This window comes from Pagrus major, chromosome 20 (assembly GCF_040436345.1).
Source record: "Pagrus major chromosome 20, Pma_NU_1.0".
NCBI lineage: Eukaryota > Metazoa > Chordata > Actinopteri > Spariformes > Sparidae > Pagrus > Pagrus major.
The window spans coordinates 19,373,638-19,390,665 of record NC_133234.1 but is presented as its reverse complement, the minus strand read 5'-3'; the positions used below and the strand labels follow the sequence as shown (position 1 = coordinate 19,390,665).

The 17,028-nt window shown below is 41.6% G+C and overlaps 1 protein-coding gene across 1 annotated transcript in view; it reads right to left on the bottom strand.

The window, feature by feature from the left end:
• Positions 1 to 17,028, bottom strand: part of dock1 (dedicator of cytokinesis 1) — a 204,220-nt gene that overhangs the window by 79,240 nt on the left and 107,952 nt on the right. The window lies entirely within an intron of this gene.

Sequence of the window (17,028 nt, the reverse complement as noted above, 5' to 3'; positions counted from 1 at the left end):
CACGATTGCAGAGAGATCTAAGCTACAATAAATTGACAGCTCTCTTCACCATACAGATATGACACTCAGCTCTAATGTACTCTGTGTGGATGATTGCACTCAGGGTCTCAGGGGACAGATCGGAGTGGTGACAGTGAGGCTACTAAAATGAAAATGAAAGAAGTTTAAGAACAGTTTACATTTACTGTTTTAATTATAGGGATGGGGAGTCATTATAGGGATGGGTAGCTTTTCAGGTACCCTTTCCACAAAGGACAACGAAAAACAAGGAAAAGGACAATGAAAAACTCTGTGAAATCTAGAAAAGAGAAGGGCGAAAAAGACAATTTCCTATTCCACTTGGTAATTCTAACACTTACAGTACCAATTAACACTATGTCATGAGCGTGTCAGCAGTATAAGCTGAAAAAAGCAGTGTGAGGGGTGACGACGAGAAAAACATTCCTGTGCTGTAGAATCTCTGTACTCAAGTCGCAGAATGTATGCGTCCATCACAGCAAACTAATCAATAAAACATAATATACAAAACAAATACTTTCACTGGGATATATTCAAGAGGATGTGACGAGATTACTCTGTGGTTGCCTCCATCCTTTCTATATGGCTCTTTGGTGGAGAGAAGCATGTAGTCGTGAGTGGCAGAATTGAATAAATGCTTTGTTTACAATAGAAGAGGTTATGAAGGTCCCAGATACCAAGCTTCAGTAAGAGCTGCCTGCAATTTTTCAAAGCCTCGCTTGGGAGTGGGAGTGGCAACACATGCTATCATACTTTGCTCAAAGCTTGAGGTCATTGTTAACTTATTGTACATACTTTGCTATTATTGTACATTATGAGCGACCTTCGGAGTGATGAACCGCTGAATACTGATTTGGACATTGGTTACCACGGCAATGGTTCGAGGCATTCGGATTAAGGCCTTCACACACTGGAGATTTTTGTGGGTTTTTTGTTACGTGATTAGTTTGCCATCAATATTTTTTTTTTTTTTGCCATAGCGACTTTTGTTTTTGGACAAAGTGGACTTTTCTGAGCTTCCGCACTGAAAATGAAAGCATCAAGCAACACGTCATAATTATGACAATGGCAGACTTGTTGATGGCTTGTCTGCATTATATGACAAAGGACACAAAATTATAAAGACAAGGTGAGAAAGGTGACTTGGGATGAGGAACCTTGATTGCTCCCAGAACAGACAAACCTCTATATATGTGGGATTCACTGATGGGAATTGGTGCTGTGAAGACGATCTGTACTCTGTACTCTACGACTCCCTCGATTGGTTAGTTTGTTTGTAACTCTGGTGTTTTAATGAATTACATCTGAACCGGCCGAATGTGACCCAGGAGACCCGCAGGCCCTGCAGAAAGTTCTAATGTGATAATATACATGTGTCGCAAATTTGTGTATTGGAAACTTTTGCAAATTTGCGTCACTGCCCGTGTGAATAGTTGTGTTCCCAGGCAGGATTTTGTGTATTTATGTTGTTTATCCGTTATGTCACCTGTGTGCCTTAAGTCCTAGAAGAGGCACAAGTTTAGTATGTTTCCCATCGCTCTTCTCTGTTCCTCCTCAGCCAAGGTCTGTTTTGAATTTTTAACAATATCTCATATATTGTCGTTTTTTAAAAGATTTGTTTGACAATAGAGATACACATGTTCGTGGAATAGAACCAGGAATGCTGACGATCAAAAACAGGCCTAGCAGCAACACTTGAGAACTGAGTCTGGCTCCTGCCTTTGACCACGGCGCCGTGTACACCATGCATGCAGGGGACAAGGACACACCAAATAGGAGTCCCCTGAGGGCTTGGCTTTGAGATAATGAAATCAATAGGAGGGGAGAGTCACTCCTGACTTGTCCACTGTCACCGGTTTATCCATCTGAGAAACAGTTTGCTTACACAAGCAGAATGCTGAAGCAGATTCCAATAAAAGAAAACGGCAAAGCCTTTTGTAACCCGACGGACAGTAGACGCCAACCCCCACAAAGGGGTACTAGCCATTAAACAAATGCCATTAACCCTGGGATCAAATCTTAAACACTTGCCAAGGACGGTGTATAAGGTTAAATCTTCACAAACATTATTCAGCTCTCTACTGTCTCAAACCTGCAGCTTGTCGCTGCCTTGCAGAGCAATAACAAGGCTGTGAAGCTGATATGTTACTGTCACTCCAAAACAAGAAGCCAGTCTCATAAAACTGTGTTGTGAGTGCGAATGCGGTGTTCAGCACCTTGAAGGTGCAGTCAGTCAGTCAGACAGGAGGCTGGGGTATTTTATGTCACGTTGTAGAGAAGCGAGATGAGGCGAGGGGGTGAACAAAGAAAAACAAAACTTTCAGTTATGAACAAGTGTCATAAAAGGGCTCGACTGACAGAGCGGTGAGAGTGATAAACAAGGGAAGGAGGTCTAATAGGTTTAAATGTGAAGTGAACCTTAGACTCAGCTGTTATTCAGCACTTCTCTTTGATTCTACAGACATTTCTTTGGCCTTTTTTCACAGCTGGAGCAGCTGTCCTGCTGGCTGCAACTGAACAGTACTGTCAAGTATTTCTTCGACCATGTATATTATTGGTCTTGGTATCTTGTCAAAAACAAACACCAATGCTATTGTATTTAGAGAGAGAGAATCTAATATTTCCATTTTAAGTTGATATTTTTCAGTTTTTCCTCTGTTTTCACTAAAAGCTAGAGGGAAGAAAAGCAAAGTTTAATACGTAGAATTTTATGAAAAACACATTTTAAACTATGTAGAATGACATACTAGGGAAATCCTTTTTCCCCAATTTTACAATATACTGTGTATTTGGTGTTTATACTGTAAATATACAGTACAATTGGTACAATGGAACACATGACACATGAGAAGTAAGTTTGACAAAACAGGTGATATTTAATATGCATAACCATCCTTGCATGGTCAGCTTTTAACCTATGTTAGTATTAACATATATACAGTGTGCATTTTGGTGAAATATGGAACAGTTCACCTGTTTTGCCAAACTCATGTCATGTGTTCCATTGCACCATTCACACCGATTTGACATTCCGGCTGGTGTCATCCTATCACAAGATGGTCTGTGGTTGTACCTGATGTCAGGATTGATTGAAACTGGGATTCAGGGATCAGCAGCTTAATACCGATGTGGGCAAGGTGCGTAAATATATATATATATATATATATATATATATATATATATATATATATATATATATATATATATATATATATATATATATATATATATAAGCAGTTTTAAAAAAATGCAACATTAATGAAAATAAAGGACCTCATAACACCAAACATGATTTGGTGATGAGGAGAAAAGTATAAATAAATAAAGTATCAATAAAAATGATCCAATAACACGAAATGATCCAATAGAAGTTTTTTTTCTTAATAACAATTTAGTATCAACAGGGAAATACACTTAATGAGAACAGCATAATAAAAAATGTCATAAACAAGATGTAATAATGAGAAGTGTTACATCAACTACAAGTTAGCTGAGAATTAGGAAGTATATTGTTATTACAAAAAACAGTCCTTTAATTAAACAAAGATGAATGCAGTTTCTTTCCATCTAATTTTCTATCTGAAGCAAGATGGCCAAAAGTTAATTAAAGCTGATTTCCATGTTTAGTTGGAAGGTTTTACACTGATTTTAAATTATTCATTTTTTTTTCTTTACAAAAGCTCAAATTTAATGAAAAATATTTAATTTCACCTAGAAATGTCAGCTTTTGTTTATCTGCTAGGGCACATGAAAGAAGAAAAAAAAAAAATCACACATACTGACACACAGTTAAAACACGCGAAGTAGCAGCAGCTGCGGTCTGGAGAGCCGCAGCTCATTACCATGGTACCTGAGGCTTAGAGCAGAACTAGGGGTTTCCCTGTGAGAGAGCGAGGGTGAGCTAAGGCTCGGAAAACATCCAGCCAGGCGTTTACAGCTTCACTCCGACATGATCAAGGTTTCACAGAGTGTTGCCCACTTCTATATTTTTGTTTACTGAACACTACAATGGTCCACCACAACTTCAATTCAATCTAAGAGGAAAATGTACATTTCCCAGGTGGACAACAAGTCTTTTCCTATACAAGCAGTGTTAAGCATTAACAAGCCAATGACAGATGGGTAATAAGCTTTGAGGAAATCAGGCAAGAGAGCTCTCGAGATGGGAGACAAGCAGATGGAAACTCCTTCCCACACAAAGTGAATAGCTGTGAGGATTCTGGGAAAGTGAAAAGAGAGAAGGTGAATGGATTCGTAACTCTAAAGGCTGACTATTCATGATGAGCACCACTTAATGGAGATGCCCAGCAACAACCAAGAGTCAGGTGTGCATTGCAGACTGTGGCGAGACTGTAAACACATCCGTCGGAGGCTTTTCTTGAGTTGTTTGCCGAGGCTGCAGAGCTGAGAGGGAAAGTGCAGCCTTGACGGATGATTTCAAAGTTGGAGTACAATTCTTGAGCTTGTGACAGAAAGTACAGCAAGTTTTGAAATGCGTATGGTCTCCATGGAAGTGAGGTCACACACAGAAGTGCTTCAACTGATGATGAGATGAAGGGATGGTGCATGAACCTGCCAGATGTAGCCAAAACCAGAGCTGCACTTTCTCCACTGCAACCTTCCCTCCTCCCTCTGCTCTCTCTCTCTCTCTCTCTCTCTCTCTCCCATGCTCCCTCCCCCTCTTGCTTAATCTCTCTCTCTCTCTCTCTCTCTCTGTCTGTTTCTCTCTCTCTCTACACACACACACACACTCAGATGCACACACGCAGAAAAGAGGAGAAAGCCAGAGAGGAGAACTGCGGCGGCACGATGGGGATATTCTGCCTGCGTGGGCTCTGTCGCTGAGGCGTCCGGAGTTCAGCCACTGTACGCGTGTGTGTGTGTGTGCCTGAGCGTGTGTGAGGGTGTGTGTGTGTGAGTGTGCATGCATGTGTGAGTGAGTGCGAGCCCCTGCCGACACCGTGTGGAGAAAGGAGAGGGGAAACAGAGAGGAGAGCGGGTGGAGAGGAGTAAAAGAGAAGGGGAGTGTTGACTCTGACTGGGGCTTAGAGGAACCTCACGCCACTGGATCAGAGGACGCCGATGTGCAACAACTACTCCAACTACTGCCGCCGCTGCTCTGTTTGCCTGCGCGCCTGCCCTCTTAACTTCTGCCATGGCATAGCCTCCTCTTCCAGCTCGCCTCTAATCCACCAAGGAAACGGGCATGCATGGGCACAACCAGGGATCTAGGCTATCGCATCCTTTACGTCAGTAATTCACAGTCTGAGGTGAGTCGCTCCTCTCTGCTCTTGTCCTCTCCTCTATTTCACCTCTCGCTCTGCAACTGCAAGGGGGGAAAGTCAGTTCAAATAACCTCTGAAGGGGGGAAAGCCAAGGGATCTGCCTGCCCTGTGGGATTGAGCCCGGGATAAGCCACAGGGGATGTTTTCATTGAAGATTTTCTTTTTCAGCCGGCTGATCAAATATCAAATACGTGTGGCAGATGAAAGGAGGTAAATCTCATATTGATTTAATGCTTAGTTGCATCTGCTGGGGTGAAGAGATTTCAGGCAGCGGTTGTCGAATGAACTGGTGCCGAGTTGAAGTGACGATTCGATCAGTTTAGAAAACTTTAAACATGAAAAATGTCCACACGTCAGGTGAATATTAGGAGGAAAAAAACTCCCTCTCTCTCTGCTAGCTGACATTTATCAGATCTGGCAGGTCAGTTTTTCTGTTTTCCGAGAGGATCCATATTTAACCTGACTGGCTTCGCACACATAGCTTAAACAGTGCTTGCGTACAAGGGCTTGCATGATGCTGCATTTCCTCTCAGATTTGCAGCTGAGTGAGCGTTACATAAAACACACCGATATCTAGACCAAAAGAAAAATTGCGGAATTGTTGCATGAAGCTGTTGTCCCGTGGATGGAGGCAGCAGTGTTTTTGAAGGCAGCACAGAGGAATAGGTAATGAGAGTCTGGCTGCATGTGATGAAAGACCTCAACTAAAGACTAATCTAGATTAATAGACTGGGTGAAGTCACCATCTCCCTACAGATTATTGGAGCATGGGTGTGTGGGGAGGGAGGGAGGGAGGGAGGGAGGGAGGGAGGGAGGGAGGGAGGGAGAGCATGGGTTGCCTAGAACCCTCACATCTTCTCTGTCCTTCAGTCGCCACACAAAACGCATGTCACTCCCACTCTTCCCCCACAAACCCTCCTGCCATCGCTCTCTGTCTCCCCTTCAACCCGATCTCGCATCAACGCTCTGATACAATCTCCCCTCTGCTCTATTTCACTTTCCGCACTGAGAAGAGGACTGAGGGGGAAAAGATGAAGATGGACACAGAGAAAGAGATATAGACCAAGAGAAAAGAGATTGCTGCCATACTATTACTCCCCACAGACAGAGGATATTGAATTCTTTTTTTTTTTTACAATTGAAGGGTTTGATGCACTGACACTAGGAGTGACATGAAAAGTACATACCTGCTTTCACAGCCTAATTCATGTAATGTCAATACAATTATACAAAATTACAGGGCAGGGATGAAAGTAGGATGTAGTTCAGGATAAAAGAAACGACATGTTGCCCTTCATCCGTCACTGCCTGTTTTCCTCAAACCGTCGTGCCGCCTCGGCACGGCCGTCCAGGAGTGATGGGTGTGATGGCCCGCCGTTCAAAGCTAATCTTTATTTTTAGGATATCAGTGGTATCAGTGTGCACCTCACCCGGTAATGCTCTGGAGAGAGGGAAGAGGAAGACTGACTGTTCTGGAGTGTGTGCACGACACCTCTGTGCAAACTCGCTCCGAATGCAGAGGTACATGAAGATGGAAGGGTAGAACAAAGCTACAGCAGAGCATTTTTTTCAAACAAAGGTGTTATGCACTCACAGAGAACTGGCAGGGAGAAATGTCTGCACAACACGAATTTTTGGGAACTTTTTTTTTTTTTTTTTTTTTGGGACGATATCCTCGTTTGCCTCCCTAAACCAGAGTGTGAGAGTGGGAAAGGGAAGGGGAGGGGTGGCGGCTGAGTGAGAGAGAGAGTGCAGGGTTTCCAAACGAGTGGTGAAGTGGGCATTCGCCTTGCGTGGCCCTGCTCGCTGGGAGGGGTAACTCATTCATCCAGAAAAACAAATTGCTCTCCTATAAAAGAATGACTGCTTTTGGAACAAGCCAGATGTTACCTTTCATGTGCTAATAGGATTATTCATTAAGAGTCTCATTTTTTCCCTGGGAGCGCCACGGCAACGACACGCAGTTGAGGTGAATCGTGTACGTCTGTCGTGTGGTGCGTGAGTGTATGTGTGTGAGTGACTTTGTTTGTCTGTTGCATACAGAAGAAGAGGCTTTGCACCTGATCCCACCTGGGTGTTGTTGCCAGTGTGCGCTGGTGTGTGCATGTGTAAAGCAAGCGTTCCCCACTGCTTTGCAGTAGGGGCCCAGTCAGCTGGGGCTCTGACAGGCCCAGAGGCAGAACATCAGACAGGAGTTTTCTGTGTTAAGGGTAAAAGTAGAGTCTATCTACCTACAGTATATCTCTATTGATCTATTACTGCTAACAATTTTTTTCTTCAATTAAGTTTTGTCTATAAAATAGTGAAAGATGCTAATCATAATTTCCCATTGCCCAAGGCGTGTTGATTTAAATTGCCAGATTTGTCTCCAAACGCCATAAATATTCTATCTCCAATTACATTTAGAGAATTTAATATCTGAGAAGGTTAAACAAACACCTTTACGCTTAAAAAGTCGATTATCAAAAAATGTTGCCGAATAAGTTTATGCGGTTCACCACATGGCCTGAGGTTCTTTCAAACAACACTCAGACTATTTCTTTTTCATAAATGCCTGATCTCAGCAGGTGGAGGTCAAGGTCACCGGTCATGCACGATGCTCCGGTAGGCTTAAATGGGCTCAGTGTAACAATTTGTAGCAATCTACGTGCATTAATCACTTTTTAATTAGCCATATGTGAGCCGCTGTCACGTGATGCGAAAAATTAGACCTTCCCCGTCTCTCTCAGTTGCCTATGCAAGCCTGTGGACAGTTTGTTGAAAGCTGCTTTAACCGTTGTTTTAGTGAACTTCCTGCGCATTTTGCACAGTAGTTAGCAATCCCCTCCCTCCTCTCTATGTCACCACATGAACGTGGAGCAGTAACTGCCAGGTATAGCAACAAACAGGAGGTTCCTGTTCTCTTGGTGTTCACAAGCAGAAAGGACCGCCTCTTTATAAACTTCTCTGTCCATATTGGATAAAGTGGGCAGGGATACCAGAAAAATGTCTAACATATATCACTATCACTTACAGCGATAAGATTATAGCGATAAGTTTTCTTAGATTTTTCCAAGACAGTCCAAAGGATGTGACTTTATTCCACTAACAGAGAGCAATAGTAGCTGACATGAATGTACCAAACAACCTGCTTCCCGCACAAGACAAAAGTTCCAGACATAGCTCCTTTAAGGTAAATTTGAACTGTTAAAGGTACCCTGTGCAGTTTCCTTACTTTAGAGCACATTTTCCATCCTCAAAAAACCTTTGCAAAGCTGATTTTTAACATGTCCACATACATGTTTAGTAACTCTAGTCATCCTCTTCCCTGCCTTTGCTGACGCATTACAGCATGTCGCTTTCACCTCATACCTCCAGACGCTACAAGAGATCTAAACCTCCACAGGGAACCTTTAACTCTGTGCTCCCTTCTATGTTCAGAAAAAAATAGCATGAATTCAAATGTGAGATGAAAGATTTTAAAGTATCTTCATTTTTTAGTGGTGAGGGCTGAGGGATCAATTTAAGTCAGATTAAATCAGCTTAGTTCCTGCATGTGTCCAGCAAGCAGTCACGTTTAATGATACTCAAACTGTCACATCAAATCCTTCTGGGAAAGACTGTTAGCCAAAAGCCAGACATGTATTTTTTGATTGTACATACAAGACTAAGTGGACCTTGACAACACGTCTGTGTTCCATGGAGAGTCCTGCATACTGACAGTGGATTGTGCAGTGGCTTCATACAACCTCTCACTCCACCACATGGGGCTTTCAGGAGATTCACTTGAGCTGACAAAATGATACATCTCATCGACAAGACAGGATGGCTTTTACCGTCTCTCTCCCCCCGGGTCTCTGCCTATTCTTGTTCATGGATGCTTCTCCAATGTCTTCATCTTCCCTCTTCATCGCTATCTCCGTCTATTTTGCTCACATTCAATTCTGCTCCATCCAGGCACAGTGGAGACTCTACATCTTTTCTCCCTGCACCTGTTTATTCTAGTGTTTTCGTCTTCTTTTCCATCCCACTGTGTGGTTTTGTGTGTGTGTGTGTGTGAGAGTGTGTGTGTGTGTGTCTGTGTGTGTGTGTGTGTGTGTGTGTCTTTTTTCTTTGCTGGGGATGACTAGGAAGAATCTGAGAGCAGCAGGGGAGTTCTCTAGTTACCCATCAGCTTTGAAACCTCAGCGTGTCTAGAAGGCAAAGAGGGAGGGAGAGCCAGAAAGATGCCGAGAGAGAGAGCAACAAAGGGGAAGGTAATGAGAGGAAGAGAACAAAAAATGAGAAACTGAAAGAAGACGTATAATATTGCGTAGATAGATGAAGAGGAGAGGGAAGGAGAGAGTGATCTGATGCATTATGATTAGAGCAGGCAGCCTCTGCAGCACACATTCTTTCCTGAGGTCTGATCTCCATCTAGCCTGTATGTTCACCGACGTACGGATTACAGGTTTCCTGTGAATTCATCAACCCACCTGGGTGCAGGCGTAGCACACAAAGCCAACTAACTACAGCAAGTAAGAAAATAACAAAGAAACAAGTACAATTCAGTGGGGACAAAGTGAGTAGAAAATAATATGCTTCAGAAGTCCGTAGGCTATAGTCCAAGGATAAGGAACAGCAGCAGATATAGTGATGTACAGCATACTGAGCTTGTTTGACTATAGTAATCTTTCAGCACCATACACAATAGTGGGGGAAAGAATTACTAATGACATGTATAGCTCACACTCTGAGGCTCTGGAGTCTCAATGAGAGGCAGTATAAAGTCTTACTGTTTGCAGTACCACATGCAGTCTTTCTGGCAAACAGAGTGCAATACTGGAGGTAGGGCTGCATAATGAACACAAATATTATCAAAATCGCAATGTGCAATAGCTGAAGTGCAGCAAACTGCTGCACTTTTTTTATTTTATTTTTTTTGATAAAGACAAAACTGCATGATAAGAAAGATCTGTAGCGCTGTAGAGCTGGCCATGGCCTACACATATAAAATATGTTTGTATGGTACAGACTCCAGCTAATGTCGCATCGTAATTATATTAAATGGTACCTCCCCCAATTTGATTGATTAAAGTGTGTTTACAGGTCTTGGGGAGTACTACTTCATATGTGAAAAAAGTAGCATTAAACCTTTTGTGGTTCCAGAGGAAGCTGCATGTTATCTGACAGATAAGATCACTATGTGATTGTTTTAACCATATCCTGCAGCCCTAACTGAAAGCAATATACATATAAATATAAAAAGTCACGCAAAAACATAATATAGATGCAAATATTTATATAATGCACACATGGATTTTCAATAAATGCTGTGCATATGGTAGAAACGTAACAGTCTGAGTGCTTCGGATTAACAGCAAATCTGGATTCATCCTCAGCCACAGTATCAGACTTCTGACATCTAAACACAAACAGCTTTAATGCAAGTATTCATGACTATTAATATTACGATATTGAACCAGAAAATAAATAGAAAAATAGAAAATAAAACACTAACCCCTTAATGATAACTGTGCATTATTTCCATAAGGCAAATTATTTGGTTTGTCAACCAATTAGAGAAGATCTGGTTTTAATTTAAGCCACGCTGCGATTGCAAAGACTCTCAAGGTTCAAGGTTACTGGAGAATGACAATGGTATTAAAATTTTACCTAAATGTGATTGTAACTCGGATTAAAACATGATACAAACATGTCACCTTCTCCTCTGTTTATAATTAGGACGGTTCATAAGGCAAAAAAATATGTCCCTGGTGCCATTTAGTTATTACTGCAACACTACAGGATGATTTGGAGCAAAATCTTTAAAAATGGTGCTTGGCAACAGAGCAGTGGTCCATGATGACTGAGCAACAATTACTAGAAAGACAATCCCTTAAAATCCTGTCATTTCCAGTGCCATTCCATCTTACGGCATTAAGCTACCATTAACTGACAAAGGATTTGCTGCGTTTGGTGTCAGCCTAATGCACTGTACTGCTGTTATCCCTCAACACTGACCTGTTCAGTCAATCATTCGGCTATATATACACCCTCACATCACACCCTGAGAGCAGGGGTGCAACCAAGCTTGCTCACATGCTGCAGCAGAGAGACAGACAGAAAATAAAAAATCCAACAGTAAACACACACCGTGGAATGACCTTACCAGCACGATCTAGAGTAAACTACGAGCCCACGTATCTTCCTCCAGCATAATCAGCGTGCGCTTAAGAGACAGATCAAAGACTTTTCAAAACACTACTAAGCCCCGTGTAATTATGAGAGGAGGTTGACAGGAGAGAAAAGAGGAAAACAAAACACGGGTAGATAAAGCTGGATTACAGTAGAGTTTGGAACTTCCCTGTCTGTGATGATACTGCCACGCTCATTTGTTCAAGCATCATCTGAGACCACGCTGTGCTGTAATAATGCAAAACTGCAATGATAGAGGAGGAGGATTTTTTTTTTTCTGATCATGTAGCACGAGGGCAGACTTCAAGCTCACTTTGTCTCTAATTCAAAAATGCAATGCTGGCTGCATTTACTTCCCTGTGATTTTTATTCAGTAAAACACTGAGTTGAGACATTTTTGAGAGGTTTGAGAAGGGGAAGACTTTATGTTATACACACTACACTGTCCAAAGTAGCACCAATCATTGAATCCATAAGGTAAGAGACTGTTGAACGTCTCATTCCAAAACAGAGGCATTAATATGTCACTTAGATAACGTCCAGTCTTCTGGGACGCCTTTTACAGAAAATGTTGGAATCTAGCTGCAGGGATTTGCAGCCACAAGAGAATTAGTGAGGTTGATTAAAGATTAGGGATGAGGGGTTAGGGTCAGAGTCAGGGTTAGAAATAAACGTTTCTGCAGAAAAGACAGGCCGATTAAATTAAGCTTTCATTACCACCACCGAGGAGGTTTTATTTTCATTGGTTTCTATTTGTTTGTTGGTTGGTTTGTCAGCAGGATTACACAAGAACTACTGAACTAATTTCAAAACTTGGATCTCGGCCCAGAATAGACACCGTTAATTTTTGGGACGGGAACAGATCCAATTTTTCCCTTCCTCATTCAACATTGTCAGATTTATTTTTGTTTTGTTTTGTTTAGTTTTTTTAATTTTCGTTAATATCTCAGAGAATAATGTGGGGATCTTGATGAAAAAAATCAGGTATATTTAGGTGGCTGGTATCTGACAGTGAGTACATTTTGATGAGGATAAAGGGAACTAGTGGGCCCTCGTGCAGGCATGCGCTTTGCTTTGTGCCATTATAGATGTGAACGTGAAGCAAATTGTTGACTAAGAAGTTTTCTTATTTTGCACAGTGAATGTGTACATTTTGAAAAACACTTGAGTAATCCACAGTCCAGCAGTATTAAACAACTTAAGCAAAATTGTCCACAGGCTTGTATAGGAAGGGGAGAGAGAAGGGGAAGGTCTCTTTTTTCACGTCACGTACAATCCGCTCATATATGACCTATAAAATAGTGATTAATACATGTAAAGTGCTATATACTGTTATATAGAGCCCCTTTAATTGAAACTAAATGGCCTAAACCGTGAAAACACCTCGGACCAAAAGCTCAATTAAAATATGGGTGAGTGTTCTCGGTTGCCAATTAAATAACTAAAACATACACTGTGCAGAAATTTGGAAAAGAGTTAAGTAATGGGAAAGAAATAAAGAGATAATGGAAAACCTCAATGAAACACCCCGTTAAATGCTTAAACAAGAAAGGCTGTTTAGGCAGCTGTTGCTAATTGACATGTACGGTGTATTTTCCAGCGTTTAATCAATTCACTGGTTTTGTGATGCATACTATATTAATGAATTTTCCCTTCGGTGAAGCAGAAGCGATAAAACGGAAATAGTCGGGCTCAAAGTTAATGGTAAACATTCAGTCCCCAGGTTTAATCAGGACACTGAAATTTCCACCTTTCAAGATTTCACCCCCGGCGACCAAAAGTTCAATTAGGCAACTGCCATTCACAAAACTGCCGACTCATCTGCACTTTTTAAAATAAAATGTGAGTAATGGGGACCCATTGTTAGATTCAAGGTGTGTTGCATTAAATGAGCACGTGCTGGGAGCATAAAGACCATTTCCATTACGAATAATGAATTGCATTACTGCGGTAATCTGGATTGTCCTTGCAGCACTCCAAAGCTTCAAAGAATGGCTGAATTAGCAGAGACAATCCTCCCAAGAAACCAGCCACGATAAACAGGCTCTTATCGTGGACAACATGCATTTGTGTCCCTAGAAATAACCCAAATAATGACCCATAGTGCCAGTATGACAGCCATGTGAGCTGTGCTGCTAAAACAAGGTCAGATGTGAGCATGTCTGATGTGTTTTGCCATGCGTATGTGACCCTGTGAGGTCTGTTTTTGGTCCGTCCTACTGGGTGGAAAATAGTGGGTCAGTTCACTTCACTTACTTGCCCCTAAATTGGGGGAAAAAAAGGGACCAGGGCCACCCTAAAACGAGGGGGGGGTTGTCACAGCCTTGCGTGATGAGTCATGCTGTTTATGCAAGAGGCCAGGGGGTGGTGTACCAGCCGGAAGGTGAGATGAGAGTGCTGCTACAGTTGCCCGGGCCTGAACCCAATGGGTAACAAATCAGATATGTGTAGCCGGGGACACATCATTCAGCCTGCAGTGCTCACATGTCAAAAAAGATCACATTTAAATGAGGATCTGATACAATACTACAAAACTGTATGCATTGTGGAGCCTGTGCGCAGGGAAGGGAGAGAAGAAAGTCAGGAGGAAACACTGATGCTGTTTGAGCTGACAGACTACATTTATGTCTCATCTTGAATTGAAATCAGATATAAATACGCAGATATTGACCGCAATGCTTAATTTGGTCCCATCATAGAACATAGAAGTATTCACTGACCTCGTTTGGAGCGGGGATGTATGGTAGCAGTTTAATCTCTTATTCAAAATGTCGTCCTTTGGACAAACATGCGGAGGAAACTGATAATGATTGGCCAGGAAGTGAATATATTATAAACGTTCACATGGTCAAACAGTCGGAAGAAGGAAAAACAAATCTGACTCTCTTTTCTCTCTGCTCAGCTGGGGTAATAATTGGAAAATTAATGTATTGGATTGTGCCATGCAATCTTGATTCTACCCCCTTACATTATTGTACGTCCCTCCGCTTTCACAGCTCAATCAACCTAATGGCAAGGGAGGTCAGGAGTCATTAAGTCATTACATGCACACAATACGAAAGGTGGAGATCTTTATGGTCGCACTGTTCTTTTGTGTTCCCACTGATAACTACACTGTGAGCTTTTTTCTGAAATTCCCTTGGCCTTCCTGTGCGCATAACTGCAGTGACTGCGGCTGATGTGTGAATATGTTGCAGTTCACCTTTCACACATTTTATGATGCTTGGTGTTGCACATCGCTTCACAGTATGTTTTGTAAGGATGGCAGAACACTTCAAGAATGTATTACATGTTGGGGTTTGCACAAAAATTGCATTGCACTGTACTCCCTGGTTATTTATACATACCAGTAATTACCTGTCTGTTGAGAATCAAACAAACATCTGCTAGCACAGCAGAAAGCTGCCATCGCTAACCTGTCTATAGAAGCATGCTGGGCTGTTATCAGTAGGGGTGGAGGGATTATTTCTTTTACACTTTTGTAAGACCGGGCTGTATCGGCTGTATGTCCGTTACAGCTGAACTGATTGGACTGTTAAACATCAATGTATAAAAATGTGACGTTTGTAGCACTAATAAGCATTTTATTATCACATTGTAGCCCGCTGAATGACACATTCCCACTCCATGCTTTCATGCAGTTTATCCAGTGATATTGCAGGACAATATTTGGACAGTTTAAAGGGGCTCTAGGTAACAATTTGTAGCAATTTACATGTATAAATATAATCAATAATCAATCATTATCATTTTATTTTGTTATATTATTATTTGATTTTATTATTATATTATTAACAATAATCATATGTGAGTGGTTTCTAACATGACGTGAAAATTGAGACCTGCCCCGTCTCTCTCGGTTGCCTACACAAGCCTGTTGACGATTTTTGTAAGTTGTCCAATGTTTGACTGTGGATTTCTTTGTGAAGGACTCAAGGTCGGATATTACTTTATGCACTTTATTCTCAAGTGTCTCGTCTCAGTGCCTCTCTCTACTCCACTAACAGAAAGCAACAGTAGCTACCGTCAGTTTGGAGATGGAGTCTGCTAACTTAAACTAACGACCGGCTCCGAGCGCAACACAGACGTTCCACAGAGCCTCTTTAAGGAAAGGACTGTCAGTCCATAAAATTGCTGGGTCCATCTGTCTGTAATGGCTTTTTCTACTTCAAACATGGGTTTCTTTGGTGAAAAAAAACAAACAAACTTCAGTGCAGATTCACCTCAAAAATTATGGGACTGTTGCAGATGGTCTCAATGCCCATGAGACATTTGGCATCTGGCTACTATGAAAGTTAGGTTAAAATGCAGCAAGCAAATGTGTTATTCACAGCAAAGCTGACTTGATTTCTTGTGCTCAGTGTGGGAAATAGCAGCTCTCAGATTTTGGAGAACTCGTGTACAACTTTTATTCATGTATTCATGCTTGGAAAATGTTGCTATGTCCTGAGTAGGCAGATTGCCTGAACACAATCTGCAGAAAAAATACTGAAAATCATACTGCATGGCTATAAGTGTCTATTAATGTATTTAGATGAGACAGTTGTATGTTAGATAGACAAAGATACTGTGGGTGGCTGTCGCTCTCCAAACAGAGCCAGACATTATAATTTAACAGTAAAAAGTGAGAGCAATAATGTAATGGAAAATACAGTGAGACAAAATGTCCAATCTAACGCTCCCAGGTGGGTAAACAGAAAGGTTTGAAAAAGGAAGTCATTCCCTGTTGACAGAGAGCAGTCATGGCAGATAAGCTCAGGAGGATAATTGTTCTATCTGATTCCGCATCTATACAAGCGTGTAGAGTGTTTGCTTATTGTAAACCAACAGGCAGACGGAAAATTAGATTTGTGTCAAAGCATCAGGGGCAAACTGCAGAGTTGTGATGGCGCTCCCTTACCTGTGGTAGCTGGGAAAGATAATTCATATTATCTTTGCTTCGGGTGTTTCTCCTGAGGGGGTGGTTGTGCAATAATCAGTCAAAAAACATATCTATTTGCAGGTATAGTCCCAATTTTTTCAGCGTGTTGCCATACTCACATATGCTAGAGGAGAGCAAATGTGCCCCTAAATAGGCCAAACATCCTATTTTTACTTAATTATTAACTGTGAGAGGGAAAGGTCAGGCAGTGAAGAGTCCTGCTGAGCCTAATGAACCGTGAAAATAAACTGGAGACCTCAGGAGGCCTAGGTTTCAGAAAAAGTCAACAGTACAGTATCTTGCGACTGCTAACAAAGTGTATTTTAGAGCGTACAAATGCCCAAACAGACGGAGACACAAATACTCATCAACTTAGAAAGTGGGGGAGGAGGAGGAGAAATTGGGAGTGAAATTATGCTGAAATTGGAGTTATTGGTTTCGCAGAGAAGAAGATTAAATGCATCGTGGAAAGGATTATTTTAAGGCATGCTAAAAGCATAACCCATGCTGTTTTTCAGTAAATACACACAGAAGGATTTGCGAGCATAAAGACCGATGCAAAAAAGAAATGAAAAGGTTTTCTTTCAAGGCCAGACACACTGAACATGCCTATGGGAATTCAAGACATTACCAAGCCTTCAGTGTCAA